This window comes from Neolamprologus brichardi, chromosome 13 (assembly GCF_056152115.1).
Source record: "Neolamprologus brichardi isolate AB-2024 chromosome 13, ASM5615211v1, whole genome shotgun sequence".
NCBI classification, from domain to species: Eukaryota; Metazoa; Chordata; class Actinopteri; order Cichliformes; family Cichlidae; genus Neolamprologus; species Neolamprologus brichardi.
This window is the reverse complement of record NC_142116.1, coordinates 28,398,337-28,421,381: the sequence shown is the minus strand read 5'-3', so window position 1 is coordinate 28,421,381 and position 23,045 is coordinate 28,398,337. Positions and strand designations below refer to the sequence as shown.

General features: G+C 39.3%; 1 protein-coding gene across 4 annotated transcripts in view; it reads left to right on the top strand.

The window, feature by feature from the left end:
• Positions 1-23,045, top strand: part of LOC102779806 (uncharacterized) — a 407,388-nt gene that overhangs the window by 216,609 nt on the left and 167,734 nt on the right. For 2 of the 4 annotated variants that reach the window (XR_437580.2, XR_015719894.1), the window contains one exon: positions 10,701-12,223. The exons of the other annotated variants lie outside the window; for them this stretch is intronic. The gene's annotated coding sequence lies outside the window, so the exon portion shown is untranslated. Of the gene's footprint in view, positions 1-10,700; positions 12,224-23,045 lie in introns of those variants that run through there. 4 annotated transcript variants of the gene reach the window in all.

Genomic DNA, 23,045 nt, shown 5'->3' with positions numbered 1-23,045 from the left:
ATTTCTTGGATGGGTTTTTTCTCTGTTTAATGATAGCTTGTGATTACATAATGAAGGAACTGCCCATACCTGCCAAAGAAATAGCCTTTAAGTCAGTTGTCCAATTACTTTTGGTCCATTTAAAAAGAGGGCGGGACATTGCTGGCTGTAGCTCAGGAGGTAGAGCAGGTCACCTACTGATCGGAAGGTCGGTGGTTCGATCCCAGGCTCCTCCAGTCTGCATGTCAAGTATCCTTGGACAAGATACTAACCCCAACTTGCTCTCCGATGCATCCATCGGAGTATGAATGTGTATGAATGTCATTAGAAAGCACTAAGTATAGATAAAGTGCTTGTGAGAATGGGTGTGATTGGGTGAATGAGGCATGTTGTATAGAGCGCTTTGAGTACTCCGGGAGAGTAGAAAAGCGCTATATAAGAATCAGTCCATTTACCATTTACATGTTAAGGAGCTCAAATGAAAGCTGAGAATCTAAACATTATATCCATGTCTATTATATAACTATAATTGGAACATGTTTTAGTGAACATGCAAAATACAAAACGTGTGTCAGTGTCTAAATATATATGAACCTAACTGTGGTACATTGCCAAAAGTCCAGGATACCACCCAAATCTTTTTCTTTGTTCATCATGTTTGTGAAAGAGGAAAACTGATGTGCTGCTGCAGTTTTAAATCTTTGCATTGACGGCTTTGGCTATCCTACATCTAACTACATCTAAAATGAATGGCAGATAAAGTCATTCCATCAGTGCCAAGTTCCAGTTTGGGAACCACTGGGCTATTACTGTACTGTATAAAGATTCTCTGTCAAAAGCAGCAGTTTGCCAGTTGATTGGTAAGTTTACTTTGTCTAGTTTTCTTTGTGTGAGCAATGGCCCTTAGTCCAGAAGTGCATTCCCTCCTGGTAGGAGCAGCAGAAGCAGTAGTAGTAGTATTAGTAGTGGTTGTAGTATTATCACACACACACAGACACACACATACAGTGGGTCCATGAACCAGCTGGCCAGCTGTCAGTGAATTAGTTTTTTTTTCTTTGCCTCTGCAGTATAAGCCAATCACCAAGCCTTGTTTAATGCAATTAAGGGGGATGTCGATACTGTGCAGTGATTGGCTGAGAAGAACAGCATGAGAGCACAGAGTACATTCTACCTATAGAGACAGTAATTAGCACATGCTGGTCATTAGTACACACACAGACCTATAGGTATAGATACACACATGCATAAGGTTGGGCAGGATGCCATCTTGTTCTTGCTGTTTAGTGCAACCAATGTCATATAAAGAAGCAATGCATGCATACACACACACACATATTCCAGCAATGATTCTGTGCAACAGTGTGTGTGCTGGAGATTTATTAAAATTCCTTCTAAACATGGCCCATCTCTTTGAGGGTCCCATGAAGAGGTCCTGCAGTGAGCCTTTTAATGAAGGATCAGAGCAGACCCTTCTAAAAATGCCAAGCAAATACACAGACCCATGCTCACACACATGCACACACACGCAGGCATTTGCCATAAACCACCCCCTCCCAATAATCCCTCTCACTTCTAATGGTAGCCATTTGCCATTCATTAAGATCAAAATGCTGTTTTCTGCCAGGACAAATTGCAAAGCTATTTCATTCACAGCTTGAGAAAGGCCTGAGACTCCGTTGGGTTTCTTTGGGCCGTTTGAGCGCTGAAGCAGGGTTGGCTAATGTGGCTAACAGGCTTTGAATTGTGCAATGTGGTAACATGGCAGAGAGAGAAAAAGTAAGCAAGAACATTTTAAGGTGCCCTGTATAAAATTTTAGTGAAAGTGCATTTTTTTGAAATTTTAAATCCGTTATGCTTTTAATTATCCTCTTGGTATAATATGGCTGTGCTAAACGTTCATCAAGTGGAAACTATACCCACAGCATTACACAAGGAGTAAGGCAATGAAGTAAACTTGCAGTTTAAACATGAATTAAGATTAAATGCTAGTGCACCAGCATTGGGAAAACAATACTGAATGTCTTTTAATAGCCATACAGCCATTCAATGGGTTACTGGGCAATAGGATACGCAAGGTATTGTAGACATAATGTTATAAAGTTAGCAGATTGCTGGTGTTTTCAGATGATGAGTGGGCCACCAGTTTTTTTAATGTTTTTTTTTTCTATCATATTGGCATAGAACATAGAATTTTAAATGTGGAAACACTACAGGGTGGGCCATTTATATGGATACACCGTAATAAAATGGGAATGGTTGGTGATATTAAAGTCCTGTTTGTGGCACATTAGTACATGTGAGGGGGCAAACTCCCCAAGATGGGTGGTGACCATGGTGGCCATTTAGAAGTCGGCCATCTTGGATACAACTTTTGTTTTTTCAATAGGAAGAGGGCCATGTGACACATCAAACTTATTGGTAATGTCACAAGAAAAACAATGGTGTGCTCGGTTTCAACAAAACTTTATTCCTTGTTTCTCTTTGTTCACAGCCATTGACATGTCGAAGAGATTAACACATGAGGAGCGGATCGAAATTGTTTTGATATCTGGTCATCTTGTAGCTTTTTTTCAAGGAATTGAAAATGATCTATGACGGCATTTAAACTGTTGTCCTGATCAAACTTCCATGGCAATCCGAGATAGGGACTAAACCTAGTGTCAACCGCAAGATCTGAAAAATTAAGCCAACATTGAAATGCCAAAACTTGCCGTTCCTTCCCCAAGGAGCTGTAGCAGACTTATGCTGTTGGTGCCATTAAAAAAACAAAAACATTTTAATGGATTCTCACTATAGTATGGTTTACTGTGTGGAAGCTTGTGGTCCAGTTTTTGACCCTAGCATTTCATTTGTGCGTTACATCGCAGTGATAAGCAGATATCAGTATAGAGTGCACTACACAAATTCAATTTATGGATCCGCTGAACTTGGAACGCTGCACTCCAAACTCATTTCAAAAATGGCAAATTATGGGCCGAGCAACACAATATGGTGGTAACCAAAGTACTAACATCAAGATTTAAATAGAGAATTCAAAAAACAGTGACTGCCTGACATGATGGCTACATCCACCCTTGAAATAGAGCCTCTGAACTTCACAAAAGAACCTTACCTAGATCACATGACTTAGTGGTGATAATGTAGCTCACACAACGAATGTGTCATGTAAATGGAATTAAAAAAGTAAGAAAAACAGCAATTTATTCTCTTTGTTACATAAAACACTTAAAACACTGTCTATAGTCAAATGACTCCTCCCACTTTACATCTGCGTAGATAACGTCTAATTTCATTTTAGTTTACATACACAGTAACATGATAATAATGTTTGTATTAACTATGTAATGGAAAACATGACCCATTTTACCTCCTATACAAAAGACTTTTAGCGACTTTCAGTGTCTATGCAAAAGTCTTTCTGCATGCCCCCACAGCTTCATTATTTCTGTATTTTTTTTATCCACGTGGGTGTGATCTTCCAACATGTTACAGTGTATGTATTCATGTATACTATGTATCCCTGGTCTGCGTGCGTGTGGTGCAGGTGGGTGAGGGAGTGGTAATTAACAATGACATCTCCTGAGCCAGGTCTAATCAGTGCTCTCTTCTCTTCATATGCTATATTTATCTCTCCTCTCTGTCCCTTCTATCATAGTTATTATCACTTCATCTCTGTCTTTATTCACCTCCTCTACTCTCTCTTTTACCATCCCTTTATTTCTTTTTCACTTATTCTCTGGAAAGATGTGATTAGAAAGAGGCAATACAACAATAGAGGCTACAGATGTTTCCTCTCACCATAGCTTGCTTGGAAATATAGTTATTCTCATCTATTATTCCTTTGAGAGGGGAAGAGGTGCGAGATTGATAGTTTAATCAGCTTTTAGAAAGCTTTGTTAATTGGAAAATTATGTTGCAACACTAATTTGACAGTCAAAGGTTACATATTTTACAGTATATGGTATATGTGCGAGTGCTTCAGGTTAATTAGAATTTTTTCTTCTAATTTTATAATAGTGTTAAAAATTGAGTCTTCACTCGATTTGTGAGTGTGCACGAGTTAAATGTGCCTTTTACATGGCAGATTAGATGAAGTGACAGCTCACCACACTTTTCAGACAAAAGGCACTAAAAAGGTGCTAAATGAAATTAATCATTAATTTGATGTAACTATGAGTATGTGAAATGAAAGGTGAAAAAAAAAGTAAGAACACTGACATAACAGTAACAAGTCAGATTTGGGACTTTGCACATTTCTTCTATGAAACTAATAAACTTGCTAACATCCAAGCTACTGTTTGCTAAAGAATTGAAGGCTTTGGTCTGTCACAGTCTTGCATAACTATGTGCATCGAACTCTTTTCAGTGTATGTGCCTAAACGTCTAAACTGGGTTTAAATTTTCTGTCTATATGTGACAGAAAAGTAACAAATAGTTGTATGTAACCACTCTGATTCATGTGCAGGCACATTACAAACTGAAGAACTGTCACTGCTGTGGATTTGTATCTGAAAATAGTTTGCACCATTTCAACTTTGGGTAGTGGTTAAGCTCAGATTCTGAACACGTATCCAGTTTACCCAGAATCCTTTTTGCTAAATTTCAAGTCTTTGGAGGAAAGAAAGATCACCTACTCAGGAAAGAAGTAAAGTACAAGAAAATGCAGGGTTTGTATTACAAATCTAATTGTACTTTATCTGCTAGGCAACATATCAAGCAATATAACCAACTGAGCTCACTTTCACTTTCAGAAAATCCACAGAGAAGTGTGAAATTGTCCGTAGTTAATGTGTTATTAAATGATTGGAAGCTGGGAGGATCCTGTTACAATGGGTCCACTTTGTTCCTTTTGTTAGATGATGTTTTCAAATCAGATGATATTCTTCAGCAGATAGTTTTCCTAGAGGAGATGTAGATGTTTCAGAGGCGCTGGAAGCTTAATATACTGCATCTTTAAGAGATGCAACTTCTGTAACATATTTCTGTATCTGGTTATGTTTATGGCGTTTTGTTATTTTGAGCTTCGTGTCTCTTAAATCTCTATATGTGTTGTCAATAATGTGAGATATTTTCTTTGTTGTGTCAGTTTGAATGCCAGAAATGCAATGGCGTAAGGTTACAAGGTGACTGAGGTCCTTGTGTCCAAATTGGCTAAAAAGCTTAGTTAACTTAAGCTTTTCTGCCCTAGTTGCAGAAACAATCTGCTAAACAAAGTCATCTGAAAATAGAAGGAAATTTTGAAATATACTGACTAGTTCAGGCGACAGCTGGACAAACTACTAGAGCTGCTGGTTTCAAGTTTGCAAACTTTGGACACCAGTTTATGACCATTTTATTAAGACTGTCAATCAAATGTTGATTTCGCTTAATTTATGCACATTTTTTTTGCAGAGCTGGCTTGTGTCATCATTATGGATGCCATTTGATTTAAAAGAATCGATTTAATAAACAAAAATATACATGGTGATCTAAAAAAACAATATAAATAAAATGCAAAAGAATTGTTAAATATCATATTTGGTGAAAATAGCTAATTTAGGCTTTGCGTTCAGGCCCAGTTTCATCACAGATCAAGTGCAAACTCTAAATTATCTGTAGGTGTAAATGTATGTGTGTCTTTTAACCATACAACAGGGTGGTAGCACCTTCCCCAAGTGCATTCCGGGAGATTTTCTTTGCAAACATAAGTGGTTATATATAGCAAATTGATGAATGAATGGAATTTGAATCATGACTGAAAGTGATGACAGCAGCATTTTTTACTTATATCGCTGATAATTAATGTGATTGTAACTTTAGTTGTGGAATCACACATCTCAAACAATTTTTTTTGCTTCAGTTGCTGACTCACCTAAAGGGTGACATGAACATGTCATTGTCTCTTTGTGTTATTTAAACTAAATATAAGCTTTTCTATTCCTCAGCCATTCCACGCTGGATGATGTCTTCTTTAACCATGTACATGTATGACCTGCTCACTGGCCAGCAGAAGGCAGGGTTGTAGCATCCTTTGTCTCTTACCCCCGACTCACATACTTACATACTTACACACACACACACACACACACACATACACACACACACACACCTCCAGCCCTCAAGACAAAGTTACGTATGTAAGTGGAAGGCAAAGGGACAGAAACTGCATGTACATTCATGCATATTTGTGTGTGTGTGTGTGCGTCTGGCACAGATGGGGGAACATGATAACCTTGTCTTCATGTAGGTCTAGGGGGTGGAACAGAGTAGAACATGAAGTTTCAGTCCTGCCAAATCCTGGCTTTTAACTGGCCTCAGAAACACATGCAAACAGACACACGCAGGAACACACACACACACACATGCGCACGCACACACACACACACACACACACACACACACACACACACACACACACACACACACACACACACACAAACACAGAGTAAGGCCCCAGACACTGAGAAGCATGCAGCCAGGTCCAAATGTGTGTATGGGCATTGGGCCAAAGTGTGTGTTTGTGTGTGTGTGTGTGTGTGTGTGCCTTGATGGAAAGCCAAAGAGTGATAGGTATAGAGGTTACAGACGTAAACAAAGAGAGGAAAGCTTTAAAGGCCGAAAAGTGCACACAGGGTGGTTTGGAGGGTCAGTTTTTAACATTTTAATAAAATTGCCAAGAAAAAACAAAGAAGTCAATCGAGGCTAAGCTCAAAGAAGTAAAGTGAGAGTAGGGAGAGAGAGAAATGTGCGAGTCAAAAGTAAGTTGCAGTTTGTGAGACAAGAGAGGAGAGAAGTAAAAGAGAAAAGTGAGGGGAATAAATTGAAAGGACCACAGAAAGTAACAGTATGAAAAGATGGATAGTGTGTTTGTGACATAAATAAGGAAAGGAGAGTAGAGGGAAACAATGAAGGAACAAAAAGAGAAAGGTCACACAAGATAAATAATGTGAATTAAAAAATAAATAAATAAGGGATTAAGAAAGAGACCAATGTGAGAAGAAGAATGGATGTCTGAGTTTTTAAAAAAATGTGAGGGGGGTGTGAAAGTACAGGAAAGCCTCCCCCAGCGCCCACCTGTCTAGCTGTAATGGGATCCAAATGTTGAAAGGCCTGGAAGTTACATCGCTTGGAGAGTCTAAGGGATGAGATCTTGGGCTCCAAATCAGACCACCGATTACATGGTAGAGTGGTAGCAAGTCACGTGACCGTGGTTTGAATACTATTTGAAAGGTTTTGTTTCAAACTTCGATTTGTTTTCACTCTGATAACTCAGCGAAAATACTTGGCAGTGTTTAGGCACTAAAAGCCATTTGGTTAAATTAAGGGAAGGATTGTGGTTTGAGTTAAAATTTACCCTTTCAAAAAATTTACCATGAAGATGACACTTATTTTGTGACTCTCACTCAGACTCCTGTAAAGTATAAGGACAATAGTACGTTTATGTCCTTTGTACTTGTCGTATAAGTGAGTCTGTTGTGTTTATTTTTTATTTTTATTTTTTACCACACAGAAGAAGTTTGTTACAGTCGCAGCAAGTGGCTGCCCCTCCCTGAGCCTGGTTCTGGGAGATGTTTCTAACAGTTAAGTACTGTTGAGTTTTTCCGTCCCACTGTCGCCAAATGCTCACTTATAAGGGGTCATCTTCTTTTTGGGATTATCTCTGTATTATTGTATATGTAATCATTTACAAAGCACTTTTCATCAGTATATGATTAGACAGTATGCATATATAGCTATCTACAAGTATACACACACAGTACACACATTAAACAATGTAAACTTCATAAACCTAAACAACTAACTGCATTTTCGCACTGACATTTACACCCTGTGATTAACACCACTCACTGTGGTCTCTTTATAATTGTTTGTTTCTTACTTAAACTATTCCAGAATTTTACACCACATAGAGATAAAGGAGAATATGTTCTGTTCATCTGAAAATTGTGAATCTTTTTTAATTTCATAATGGTTACTGGCAACAACAGTTGAAAGAAGTATAACACGAATGACAACTTCGCCATTAGGTCTCCACTTGTCCATGTCTACAATACAATATAATCTGGAATTGAATGTGATGTGGAAATCTTGCACATGAAATCCTAATAGAACAGTGCACATTTAAAAATATTCTACATTGGTTTAACAATTGAATCAAGCTAATTACATATTAAAGTGTCGCATTATCTGGACACATAAAGTAGATTTCTAGCTTTCTATATACCTATTTTTTTTTTTTACCCTTGTTGGTCATAAGTATAATGAACAGCAGATTCTCTGCAGAACTGAGCAGACAGAAAGAAAAGAGAAAAGCCAAGAAACTCTGTTTAAAGCAGGGGTCTCAAATTCAAAAGAGCTGGGGGCCACTGTTGGAAACTGCTATCTCATTGGAGAGCCATTCTGGTGTTAAAGTAAACACAAACAGACAAACAAATAAAAGACCCACAAATATTTTCAAAAATGTAGGTTTTTTAATCCGCTCTGTCACAGTGTTTGCTGACAGGCCAATGCTGTTGAATAACCTCTTTTTTTCTGGACATAGAATATCAGCAACTCAATCATGCTGTCCTTCAGAAACTGCACTTCAGTGAATGGCTTTCCCACTTTTGCAATTAATTCACCAAATTAAATAATTCCTAACCACACTGATGATAAATTACCAAAGAAATAGCTGTCTTAATTGTGGAGTAACTTACAGGTCCAAATTGCGTTATATTTTACAACAATTCCATAAAACCCCTGGTGTAGAGGTTAACACAACAATGTCAGCACAAATGATGCAACACATGCTATAAAGAGACATAAATTATATTTCATAACCTCTCTATGCAGATGAAATAAGGAGACCAGGTTGGAAAATACAGTAAATTCGAGTCACACCCCTCCAGGTCTTACTGTTGTTTCCCACATGAACAAGTCTCCCCCAGGTGGAGTGCCCTCAAGTACCCCACCGAGGGTCTCCATGAAGGCTGGGTACTCTGAACTACCCTTTGGTGCACAGTTCTCACACCCAAAGGTGAGGGAACAAACCCTCTCATCCACCAGGAAAAACTTCAAAATACAGGCAGCAAACCAAAGGGATACTACGATACCCACCCCAGCCCAGCGGCTCTCACCAAGGGCAGCTCCAGACTGAGACAGAGTCCAGCCCCTCTCCAGGAGACAGCTTCTGGAGCCGAAACGATGCGTTGAGGTGAGCACGACTATATCTAGTCAGTACCTCTCAACCTCTGGCACTAGCTCAGATTTCTTCCCCACCCAACCCCTACGGTGCCTCCTATGGGTGGTGGGTCTACAGGAGGGTGGGCCCATGTCCCCTTTTCAGGCTGTGACCAGAGGGGCCCCATGGACTAAGCCCCAGGCCAACAGGTGCTCACCCTCGGGAACCCCCGGTGACCCTGTCTAGGGCAAGGTGATCTGTTCCGAAATTGTGAGTCAAACAGTATTTCCCTCACTTCCAGATACAGACAGACAAAATGGTGATGGCTAAACAACCAGACATTGTAATAGTGGACAAACAGGAAGACGGCCGTAGTGATAGACGTAGCGATACCAAATGACAGGAAGAAGGAAGACAAGAAGCTGGAGAAGTACCAAGGGGGAAAGAGGGTAACTTTTTAATACATGAAAATCCAAGCCATATTAATGATAATTATTAATGACAAGTTGGCTACTTGATCATGGCATACATAGATAAGGACCAAGATCATACAGTCAGGGAAAATGTATTTGAACCCCGGCTGATTTGTACGTTTGCCCACTAACAAGGAAATGATGAGTCTATAATTTCAACGTTTATTTGAACAATGAGAGACAGAACACTAACAAAAAAAAAATTAAAAAATTAATTCGCATTTTCATGAATGAAATAAGTAGAATAGACAGAAAAGGTGACAACAGTTGGTGTGATTATTCGCAAATGGAAGAACCATAAAATAACCACCAATCTTTCAGTGATAATGAGAATGGTGTGGAACCAGCGCAGAACTAATCGGGAGGAGCTTGGAGAAAAATCAGCTGGGCCCCAAATAATTTTTTCGCTGACCATATACATATACATATATATCATTTAACGTTTGAACATTCACTGTGACTCTACAGTGACTTCACTTACATTTTTTATTCACTTTTTTATTGTGGACTACAAACGCCACCATCCACACAATACTGACAAATAGACTGTTAAACTGGGTAGCTCATACTCATATAGCCTAATTTCACAAATCACAGATTTTCACAGTCTCATGTTTAAAGGGAAAAACTAAACACATTTAACATTTCTTCTGTTTTTGGTTGCAGTGACTTTCATGCTATTACTTCATACAGTATTCCATGAGTTTTATAATCGCCTGAAGATTTGCAAATTATATTACTAGACTAAAAGTTCTTCTCATATTTTTAGCACAGAGTTCAGATCTGCTCTGAACTTTGCGAGGACATCTCCAAATTAGTATATTTCCAAGTGCTGTTATTTTCACCTGTGTAGCTTTTCCTGTGCTCTAAAGCTGCTGTCATTTGATCACGACATGCACAAGAGACTGTCCCGCTGCAAATGATCAGACAACCTTATGAGTAATTGAGTATTCAAAGCACTAAAAAATGAGTCATAACACTAGATATGATATTTATTTGATATGGAAATGTTTATACATATGCATCACAGCTTATTAATTATTCATATTGTCTTGTTTTTTTCTGCTTGTCTGTAATATACATTATGTATTCTCTCCCTTCGACAGACACATCTTTTGAAATGGGAAAAAAAGAGGTAAAAAAAGAAGAAAAGGAAGGATCAGTTGGCATCTCTCACTTTGACTACAAAAGAGTGAATGAGGGAAAAACTTCATTATATTGGCGAGTGACAGGAAATGTGAAACACAGTGACAGAGGAAGAGAATGAGGACCTTTTTTCCCTCCCCACCTCAGTTTCATGTCTCTCTCGCTGCAAAACAGAAAAAAAAAGAAACTCTGTGGACCATACGAACTACAACACACACACATGCACTGACCCCATATCTCTCATGAACAGTGCCACCGACCATCAACTGTCATTTTTATTCAGCGTCGGACTCACTCCGTAATCACCCTGACAGACAATGCACTGCCACCATGTTGCTACAGTGCCATAAGTGAAGAAACAGCAAGTTAATGCCTTTATCACCGGTGTCACTGTTCTTCCAGCATTTAAACATTAAAAACTTATATTGCATGGTTATTAACTTATTTTGACAATGATTAATTTGCATAATGTCACATTTACTGTCCCTTTATTAAAGTCACAGCGGCATAGAACGACCACATGATTCACTTTGGATGATTTCTTACAGTTTTCCAGAAGCATGTCCAGGACTCAGACGTCAGACAGTTCTGAAGCACAATCATTTCAAACATTTTCTGAATTTTTATAGTTGTATAAATTGGATAGTGCACCTATTTCTGTTCCACCATATTTTATTAGGGAATGTTTTGATTTTTGCACATTCGTTTCAGCTAGAAAGGACACTGATATTAAACATTTTATGAAAAACTATATCATCATTCATGAGATTATTACTTCTACTACACTAAAAAATCAAGCTGCTGCTTAGATATTAATATATTTCTGATTTATCAACAACACATAGCGTAAAACGTTCTAATGATAGCTCATTGTTTACTAAAAACTTTGATCTTCACATACAATTTGTGTATAATATAACACATAAATGGGGAGTATTTAGATAAATGCAGTAGACTAAATTTAAACAGTGCATTTAAAGAGAAATTAACACATTTCAGTGTTTTAGTTTATATGTTTAAATATGTTCTCTTCCATTTGATTGCATGAGAATTTCTTTTGATTATATACTACAGTTGTGTGAGTACAAACAGTTCCACACTAGTGTACAAAGACTTGTAGGACTGTTGTTCATTTTATGGTTTTGTGTTATGTTACAGCTACACTGTGTGACTGAACTCCAGCTGTTTTCTAAGTTCATTGTCAGGATTGTTGCTGAAATTTGACTTACAAGCAGGCTTGCTTGTAAGTCAAATTTCAGCAACAACCCATGTAGTTGCGCAGTGTATGGGGCACCGCACTGCAACAATAAAAAAAAAAAGAAAGTAAAGACTTTCGATGTTTTTATTTATTTTTTAATTGGATCTTTTTCTTTTACATTAACAGAACTCGTGTAAACAATTTGCATTTAATTTACAATTAATTCCTATTTTGTTTCAGCTTTTTAAAATTTGAAATGTGACACTTTTATGGCATGCTTAATATTTAAAGGTACAGTGTTTAAAATCTCACCACTAGATGTCAGTAGATTGCAGATTACAGTCGACTGAATTCTGTTTACTATAAAATTCAGTGTGCAAATGTAATCAAACAGTTCATCAGAAGAAAAATACGATTTTTAGGACACTCAAGTCTAACATTAGATGGCATAACATTAGCTTATAGATAGTAGGGTCACATGTTTAATCTGGTGCCAATTATTAACTGCGACAATATCAGGAATAAACGAACATGTGTCTCTAACACACATTTTTGTGTTTTAGAGCCCTGACTTCAATTCAAGAGATGAGGCTTGAGGTAAGGAGGTAGATATGTAGTCTTTCCCTCGTGTCTACCTCATCCCTTCTCAGATGATAAGACACTGGTACAATCTTTCATATCTTGAGTCTCCACAGCTTACAAGTCCCCTTCTCGTCCACCTTTAGCATTCTAAGTATGTGGCTAGCCTGTAGCCTCTAAAATACTTTATCAGGATTCATCAGTTTCGTAGAAGATGTAATTGCATACTAGTTAATGTACATTCTTTTTCAGCATTCTTTTTTTCTATTAAATAGCCTCCAGAAATGACTATCAAACTGATGAGATTAAAGTTTTAATTTTATTTTTTGGTTTTTTTTACAACTTAAAGTAAACTCATTGTGTTGTACTGTATATGCTGTATGTTTAGTATTATGTAGCCCTGTTTGTTTTACGTAACTATTAGATCTGATTGCTTCTTTTACTTTTTGCAGAATCACTTTTCAAGACCTGAATTAGCTCTATGTACAGCAAAACTGAATAAACCCAGGGTTTAAAAGCATCTAATTATTATTACGTTATATGTTATAATATTTGTTAAAAAATCATTTTAGAATTCCACCTGTGCTTAATTAAATTTTTTTTTTTTGATGAACGATGCAAAAAAGGACAATGGCTTGTTTAAAAAAAAATCTTAATCAAATTATTCATGCAGAATTTGATCACTGAAGATAGACAATTCAAGATTCAATTCCATTGTTCATTAATCATCTTTCATCCTCATGACTGTAAGCTTTTTTTTTTTTTGAGAGCTCCAGTAGCGCCATCATTCCTGTTCTTAGTGTTTTACATATTTCAGCCACTGCATATGTCTTTTCAATCTATCAGCAAGGATCCAAAATATTCATTTGCTTTTTCACATGATTGTGTTCTCCTTGTTACTGTACAGTCACGGAAACTGACAGTTAAGGCCGCTGTTTTCTGCATAAAGGCACTGTGCAGTTTTTCTGACTAGGGTTTACTAGCTGAGGTCATCATGGGGTTGTATGTGTGTGAGTGTGTGAGTGTGTGAGGGGGTTGGGGGGTTGGACTGGGCACTGTCTTTTTATTTATTTTTGCTTCATTTCTGGCAGTAGGCTGCCATGCTAGTGTTATCGGGTCCCACAGGGAAATGTGTTCAGCATCAGTCACTGTGTGTTTGAGTATTTTTTTATTTGTTTATTTTTTATTTTTTGTTGTATGCGGCAATGTGTGCTTGTGTGTACCAACAGCACAGTAATCTGTAGGTGGGTCATCATTCTTAATGCAGTCTGTGTCATCAGTTCCCGTGACAACAGGGGGAATGATGCAGCCGATACATATGAAACAGGGTGCCATGCATAAACATGGACGCTGCAAGAGGAGGCGGGTGAGGGCAGCACGGGGGCGAGGTTATATGGGGGATGTGTGTGTGTGTTTGTGTGTGTGTGCACGTGTATCTGGTCTCTCTCTCTATTCCTGTTTATTATTCATCAGCCCTCCCTCAGTGTGCTGTCACTAGCTCCTCCTCCTGATATGAGTTTATATGTATGTGTGTGTGTGTGTGTGTGTGTGTGTGACGGATGGTGACAGCGTCAGCGGATGGGGGATCAAGATTAAGATCAAACACAGCTCAACGTCACACTCCGTCAGGTTTACTGGACGCGTATGGCCACACACACACATGCGCGCGCGCACACACACACACACACACGGTCTTTAAAGGTTTGAGTCTCCCATCCTCCCAAATGAAAAAAGTATTTCTCAAAGGTGACAATAATGGCATAAATAAAACAACATACTCAAATGTGGGGGGGGAAACACACTGCAACGTAAAAGAAATTATTACACAACAACTATTGTTGCTGGATGAACGTTGAGTTGAAAGTAAAGTCCAGTAGCTAAAAATGGGTCCTGACAGTACTTTTCTCCAGAAATAACCACCATAATCACAAGAAGATTAGCAGTTTAAATCTGGAACTTTATATATAGCGGCATAACTTGGAGGGCAATACTACAGAACAGAGCAGACATCAATGATATGATGCTGACTGAGTCATGTATACCTTGACAGGCGGAGCTGGGGTGGAGGTGTGTTGTAAAGTGGTTTGCAGTAACTGTAGGCCTTTAAATTACTCTGATTATCACATCTTTTATAAGATTTGCTAATTGGAAACACAAAGGTATCAGCACAGCCTTCCAGTGATGTGGACAGGCTCTGAGATCAGTTGATATGCCAGGATTTCTACCGTGCTTGATTCTGTGGCTTTTCTCAGTTTTCCTTTTCAATCTTCTTCCATCCACAGGAACACTAAATGTATCACTTTGACCATACTTTAGGCACAGTATAGTCAAAGGTAGTTTAGCTTCTAGTTATTAGTTTTGACATCATAGTTCAAGTACAAAAAGACTTTGTCATGGCCACATATGACATCATGTCACATTGTTTGGAAAGTTGAGCACCATTTTCTCACTCAGTCCATGCAACTGATGATCTGTGTTCTCTCATACAAGTTCACGTTCAGTGAGGTCACAGAACGGAGACATTCAGATGGAAACACATCCTAAGTAATAATTCTCTGTTTTTTAAATTCAATTCAATTCAATTCAATTTTATTTATATAGCGCCAAATCACAACAAATGTCGCCTCAAGGCGCTTCATAGATACAGAGAAAAGCCCAACAATCATATGACCCCCTATGAGCAAGCACTTTGGCGACAGTGGGAAGGAAAAACTCCCTTTTAACAGGAAGAAACCTCCGGCAGAACCAGGCTCAGGGAGGGGCGGCCATCTGCTGCGACCGGTTGGGGTGAGAGAAGGAGACAGGATAAAAGACATGCTGTGGAAGAGAGACAGAGATTAATAACAGATATGATTCAATACAGTGAGGTCTATTAACACATAGTGAGTGAGAAAGGTGACTGGAAAGGAAAAACTCAATGCATCATGGGAATCCCCCGGCAGCCTACATCTATTGCAGCATAACTAAGGGAGGATTCAGGGTCACCTGGTCCAGCCCTAACTATATGCTTTAGCAAAAAGGAAAGTTTTAAGACTAATCTTAAAAGTAGAGATAGTGTCTGTCTCCCGAATCCAAACTGGAAGCTGGTTCCACAGAAGAGGGGCCTGAAAACTGAATGCTCTCCCTCCCATTCTACTTTTAAATACTCTAGGAACAACAAGTAGGCCTGCAGAGTGGGAGCGAAGTGCTCTAATAGGGTAATATGGTACTACAAGGTCATTGAGATAAGATGGGGCCTGATTATTTAAGACCTTGTATGTGAGGAGCAGGATTTTGAATTCAATTCTGGATTTAACAGGAAGCCAATGAAGGGAAGCCAAAACAGGAGAAATATGCTCTCTCTTTCTAGTCCCTGTCAGTACTCTTGCTGCAGCATTTTGGATTAACTGAAGGCTTTTCAGTGAGTTTTTTGGACATCCTGATAATAATGAATTGCAGTAGTCCAGCCTGGAAGTAATAAATGCATGAACTAGTTTTTCAGCGTCACTCTGAGACAGGATATTTCTAATTTTAGAGATGTTGCGCAAATGGAAGAACGCAGTCTTACATATTTGTTTAATATGTGCGTTGAAGGACATATCCTGGTCAAAAATGACTCCAAGGTTCCTCACAGTGTTACTGGAGGCCAAGGTAATGCCATCCAGAGTAAGAATCTGGTTAGATACCATATTTCTAAGCTTTTCAGCGCCGAGTACAATGACCTCAGTTTTATCTGAGTTAAGAAGCAGAAAGTTAGTGGCCATCCAAGTCTTTATGTCTTTAAGACATTCCTGCAGTTTAACTAATTGGTGTGTGTTATCTGGCTTCATGGACAGATAGAGCTGGGTGTCATCTGCATAGCAGTGAAAATGTATGCTATGTCTTCTAATGATGCTGCCTAGGGGAAGCATGTATAATGTAAACAGAATTGGTCCTAGCACTGAACCCTGTGGAACTCCATAATTAACCTCAGTGTGTGAAGAGGACTCTCCATTTACATGCACAAATTGGAGTCTATTACATAGATATGATACAAACCACTGCAGTGCAATACCTGTAATACCTACAGCATGTTCTAATCGCTCTAATAGGATATTATGGTCAACAGTATCGAATGCTGCACTAAGGTCAAGAAGGACAAGCACAGAGATGAGTCCACTGTCAGAGGCCATAAGAAGATCATTTGTAACCTTCACTAAAGCTGTTTCTGTGCTGTGATGAACTCTGAAACCTGACTGAAACTCTTCAAATAAACCATTCCTCTGCAGATGATCTGTTAGCTGTTTGACAACTACTCTTTCAAGGATTTTTGATATGAAAGGAAGGTTGGAGATTGGCCTATAATTAGATAAGACTGCTGGGTCTAGAGATGGCTTTTTGAGTAAAGGTTTAACTGCAGCCACCTTGAAGGCCTGTGGTACATAGCCGATTATTAGAGATAAATTGATCATATATAAGATCGAAGAATTAATCAATGGCAGGACTTCTTTGAGCAGTTTTGTAGGAATGGGGTCTAAAAGACACGTTGATGGTTTGGAGGAAGTAATTATTGAAGTTAACTCAGAAATCTTTAAAGCATTCAAAGGATTTGCTTTTGGAGCTTGCTGCATTTTAACACTGACATGTTTAAATTCCTCGTTTGTTTCAGACAAGCCGAACATCTTCCAGCTGCTTTCTGAACATGTTGTGGCTCACTTAATGTAGTCCTTTTTCTCTCCACGTGTGCCTCAGTGAATATGTGATTTTATCAAGATGTGCGTGTAGTATTTACAGGTAACATGGGCAGTTGCTCTTTATTTGGTTAATGCACACACACACACACACACACACACACACACACACACACACACACACACACACACAAACAGCAGAGGCAGTGAAGGCAGATATGGCCTCCTCACTCCACGCAGACCATTCCAAAGGGAGATGTTTTGAATTCACTCATTACGTTGGGGTCGTGCAGGGTCAAGTTCAATGCCAGGGAAAAGGAGCGGCTACACTAAGGACACATACACATGCACAGCCATCCAGTGAGCACAGCACGAGTAGAATTACATCCAACAAAGCTTGGGATTTCGGGTAAATACACTAAAATTAGTCTCATTGTGTTATGTGAATTTCAACAGGGAGAGAAAAAAGGCTTAAGAATGGCCGATATAAAGCAAATGGACGGATGGAAGCTTGGTAAAAGGTCAGGCTGGGGAGCTGGTTTGGTGGAGAGAGCAAATTGGCTGGATAGTAAACATGTCTGGGAGGTGTGTAATAAATGCCATTAATATGCATCACAGTTTCTTAACCATGGTAACTGCACTGATTCTTCCCACTGTGATTCTGTTTCTTCTCCTTATGTTCTTCTACTTCTCATATTGGCTTGAGATCTTTGGACCTCAAATTTCTTGTTGTGCTCCTGAAACCATTTTTGCTTTGTGGCAAGGCACACAAAGAGCCATCAGACAATAGGTAGGTGTTACATATCAATGTAACATCCACATGGATGGTCTGATCCAAGGTTTCACAAAACATTACCCAAAGCATCACACTGCCTCTGTGGGCTTGCCTTCTTCCCATAATGCATCATGTTGCTACATGTTCCCCGGATAAACAACTCACGACTACAAGGCCATCCAAGTGATGTAAAAGAAAGCACGATTGATCAGGCCAGAGTTTAGTTCTGATGCTCATGTGCACATTGTTGGTGCATTTGGACAGGGGTCAGCTTGGGCACCCTGGTTGGTCTGCAGCTACAAACACAACAAACAGTTATGTTCTGTGTAATCTGACACATTTCTATCAGAACCAGCATTAACCTTTTTTGCAGTTTGAGGTTCAGTAGCTTGTCTACTGGATCGGACCACACCGGTCAGCCTTCACTCCTTACCTGCATCAGTGAGCCTTAGCTGCCATGACCCTGTTGCTGGTTCATCACTGTCCTACCTTGGATCACTTTTAATAGATACTGATCTCTGCATACTGGGAACACCCCACAAGAACTGCAGTTTTGGAGACGCTCTGATTGTGATTTCTCATCTAGCAATCTCAATTTGGCCCTTGTCAAACATGCTCAATATGTATATATATCTTAAAGGCACTTTGCCATAAAACATTTTCAGAAAAGTTTCTCTAACTAACCACCAAAATTACCCCGGGCTTATTTTTGCTTCCAACTGTATGGAAACCTGCTCTTTACAGATGAAAAGTCCAACAAAGTAGTTTATATTATATTTAAACCCTCCTGAAGCTCTCTATCCTCTTGCTCACTTTCTCCTTTAGAGCCTTTATTTTCTGTTTGTCAGAGTGCATTAAACCAATGGCATATGTCCAATGAAACGCCAAAGGGGAAAGGCGCTGACCAAATTCATTATTCATTTCTTCCCCTTTACTGTAAACTTTTTAACTATCCTACAGTCTTCATTGTGCTTTTTTCTCATTCTTAATAAAGTCCAGGCACAAAAAACGTTTCCAGATCCTAATAAGAAATAATTCCAACTTCACAAGCTTAACTTTTCTTTGGGCAGAATTTTTGCAGTTTCTGGTGGCCAGAATATTGTTTGGTCAAACGTCATGTTCCCATGCACAGTCCAGTAATAACAGGTCGGCTGCCCTTTGCACAGCCACAGATGGTCAGTTTGAGCAGCCAGCTGGTGGTCAACTGGCCCCGGCAGCAGCAGTTGTTCTGGTGCTCTCTGACAAACCAATGTTGGTTTTAAGACCTCATTATGGTGACAAAGTCAACCGCAGATTTGTGGTAAGTTTTTGGATGACTACCAGCATATATAGAAAAAGGGATTTTTGTTGTGCTGACAGCTGTTATGAATCTCCTGACCGCAGTGGCTTTGAAAGTCTGGCTACGGCCGTCTACTAGAAATCTTTTATTGTGGAATTTAAACATGCAAGCAGGTTTCTGCTAAACAACAAAAGAAAGAAAAATGTAACTTTTCAAAAATTCCCTCAAAGTCCTCTGAATCAGATCCATTCATGTGGTAACTGGATGCGCTGCAATGGAGTGACTCAAAATGTGCTTAACTCAGCCTGTGTCTGCTTTAGAGGATAGTTAATGGTCCATTTCCCTGCACACTGCTGCACCATCTTCATCAGAAACAGAAAGAGACAGAAAAAAACAGGAGTAATTAAAATGTCTTTACTTGTAGCTTAATTACGAGCCAGCCAATGAATCTTTTTGTCAGAGTAACTCTTTCTCCCGGCTCCCCCTTTTTTGCATAAAACAATAAAACCTCTGTTAAAAATGTAATTTTCACTTTGTTCAGATTAGATTCAGTCAGCTTTTTCCCCCCTCCTTGTCTAAGTTGAAACGTTAAATCAAATCAAAGACGAACAAGCGCCTCTTTTTCCTCTTCCTTGTGTTTTACTTCTGACCACCCTCCCCTCCCTGAGATTCCCCTACACTGTAGCCATGGAAATGGGACTTTGGGGATGAAAAGAAACCATAATTTTGTGGCGGGATTAATTTGGAGACATGAGCAATACCAAATGAAATCCCTGTCAAAACCTCTGCTGATTCTTTTCATCGCTTGCAGATCCCTGAGAAATCTGTTCCCCGTGGCGTTTGTGATTTGACAGTCCAGTAGTTTTGGACTTAGTTCCCCCCTGATACCTCTGACATGATGACATTAAGTGGTTGCTGAGACAGGCAGCACCCATATTTCAATCACCATTAAGCAGAGGATATTTGGTGTTAGTTTGAAAAAAAGAGGAAGAAGAAAGAAGCGCTGGTGACAAACAGACATTCACAGATACAACAGCAGGCAAACAACTGTAATTACATTAGAGAGCGAGCGGCAGCCATTTCCTGCGAGTGCGGGGAGGTAAATATAGTCCACATCTGACCTTAGATCTCTCAAAAAAGTGTGGGCTGATTGTTTACTGGTGTCCTTGTCGGATGCCCTTTTTTCACATCAGTCCTGTCAGCTGGAAGAACTTTATACTTCCTCAATACTTTTTACTTTGACAAAAGCACCACTGCAAGAAAAGATATGTCACAAAAAGATGTCACCTACATAGAAATGGTGTAAATGGGGTCACTGTGACGTGGTATCAGTTCAACTAATTGTTGCAGTTTTTTTTTTCTTTTTTTTTGGGGGGGGGGGTTGTTTTGTTTTGCTTTGTTTTATTTTATTTTACTTATCTATATATATTTTTTTCTGTAATAATATCTGAATGATCTACATGGGAGAGTATGTATAACTATATCTATGTGTTTCCCCAACACTGTTCATACACGATGTACATACATTATTATTATACAATTTTTTTAAATTAATTTCCTCCTCTATTTTATTTGAACTCTCTCTTCCTGTTGGTTAAAATGTTATTGGAAAAGCAATAAATAAATAAATAAATAAATATATAAATAAATAAAAAATTGTTGCAGTCCCATTTTACATATGGCTGTATGTCTTTGTTCTGAAACTTCCTAAAAAGTAGCCCTTTAACGCCAAGTGTATGATTTTTGATACATCATCAGTGTGATTTTTTTTCAGATACAATCAGATACATGTGATGCTACTGTGAGCAATAAATTCCACAAAAATTCCAGATGTAGCAAAAATTATAAAAATTAAAACTCATATATTTAAATTGATATTTAATATCCAGTTATTTTTTTTAATGTTGTGATCTGGCAGTTATTTCATGGTTCAGGCTTTGCGGGGGTACAGACAGCTGCAACAAAACCCCCTGTCAGAAGAATTCAGTGACAAAGAAGTAACTGCTCGATTGGCCTATATTTTATAGTCCTGTATTGTAACGTATCGTACCTTATAAATCAAAATCTAAATAAATCCATATTATGCAGTATATTTGTAGAAACACACAGTGTTCACAGAGCGTTCCTTTATTCCTGGCCACACAGCAGTGTACTTTCTCACACACGTCCCACTGCTGCTCTTCCCTGCCGTTATGTTTTGAAGCCTTCTTCCTCTCCACTCCAGTGTCGCTAAGTAGAGAGTGCCATCAATACTCACCTGCCTGGCACTGCCCCTTGAGCTCACTGCACCACCCCTCCCCTGCAGGTGTGCCAGGACCACACCTATACACAAAGCTGCATTTACTCATTAGTCATTATTAATATGTGGCTCTCTTCCACAGTGTGTCTTTTGTCCTATCTAGCTCCCATCATCCCCAGCTGGGCAGGGCAGATAGCTGCTCCTCGCTGAGCCTGGCTGTGATTGTTGGGGCTTTCTCTGTGTTATTGTAGATCTATTGTATTGAATATTTAGAGGTGACTGTTGTTGTATTTCGGTGTTATATAAATACAACTGAACAGCATTCTATATCACAGCTTTGATTTTAGATCATCACTGATAAACACCCTGTCCGAAAGCTTCCTGATATGTCTTGGTAAAAATATAGTTTTGCTAAAAATATTCCAAACGGATAAAAAAAATGCAGCTTTCCCAAATGAGTAATTTTCTTTCCAACTCCCTCTTCATCCTTCACACAGCCATCAACGCCCACAAATCACACCTTGCTTGAACACGTCCACCTTTTTGTTTGTGTACCAGAGAAAATTATGATGATTCTTCTCTGCTGCTCCATTCAAATTCAACATGTTACTTGTACTTACACACACACACACACACACGCGCGCGCGTGTGCGCACGCACACACACACACACACACACACACACACACACACGCGCGCGCACACACACACACACACACACACACACACACGCACACACACACACACGCAACGATGCACACATGCACCCACACAGAGGAAACCCAACACTGCAGCCCACATCAACTGGGACTTTATGAGTCTCATATCTTCCGGATATACCTGCACACTACATGGCTTACTGCCTATCCACCTGAAATCCAACCAAACAAAGAAATATATTCCCTCAGCAGAGATCTCTCTTACTGGAGGCTTTGCAACCACCATCTGAGCTCTATTTAAGCAAACTTCTAATGTTGGAACCTGCATTCAATTTGAGACCTGGAGAAAATGGATCTAACAACTCGGTAGGGAAGCCATCACTGTTAGAACTTTATGTGCTGTCTTAGCGGGGCAGCTGAATACTGATTATGTTGTAAGCCTTTTTTTTTTGCCTCTCGGATTCTCCCTGGAGTCTCTCCTGTCTTGTCCGGCTGTACTTTGCAGCAAGAAGACAGTGGAGGAGGGAAAGTTTGATGAAGAAAACTTTCACAGAGAGGCAGAGGGGCTCCACTGTAGGAGGGGGGGGGACTGTGACTCATGGATGAAGGGTAAGGGCTGTGGAAGAAAAATGGAGGGTAAGGTCAGTCGACTGCACCTGTGACGTCTAGCAAGTTTCTGCGAGATCAGAGGAACAGTTTTCTAAAATGTCGCCTTCAGCATCCCAAAACTGACATGCAGCCTTCATTTACATATCCTCCTCCTAAACACACACCGGAGATTTGCCTGTCAAAGATGCGCTTCTGCTGCCAGACAATCCAACAACTTTTGTCTCATTTAACTTTCATACCTTTTTACAAACCCGCTGCAATACATTATGGATGATCTTGAAGGTCAAGACAAGAACACAAACAGAAAAAACCACTGTCC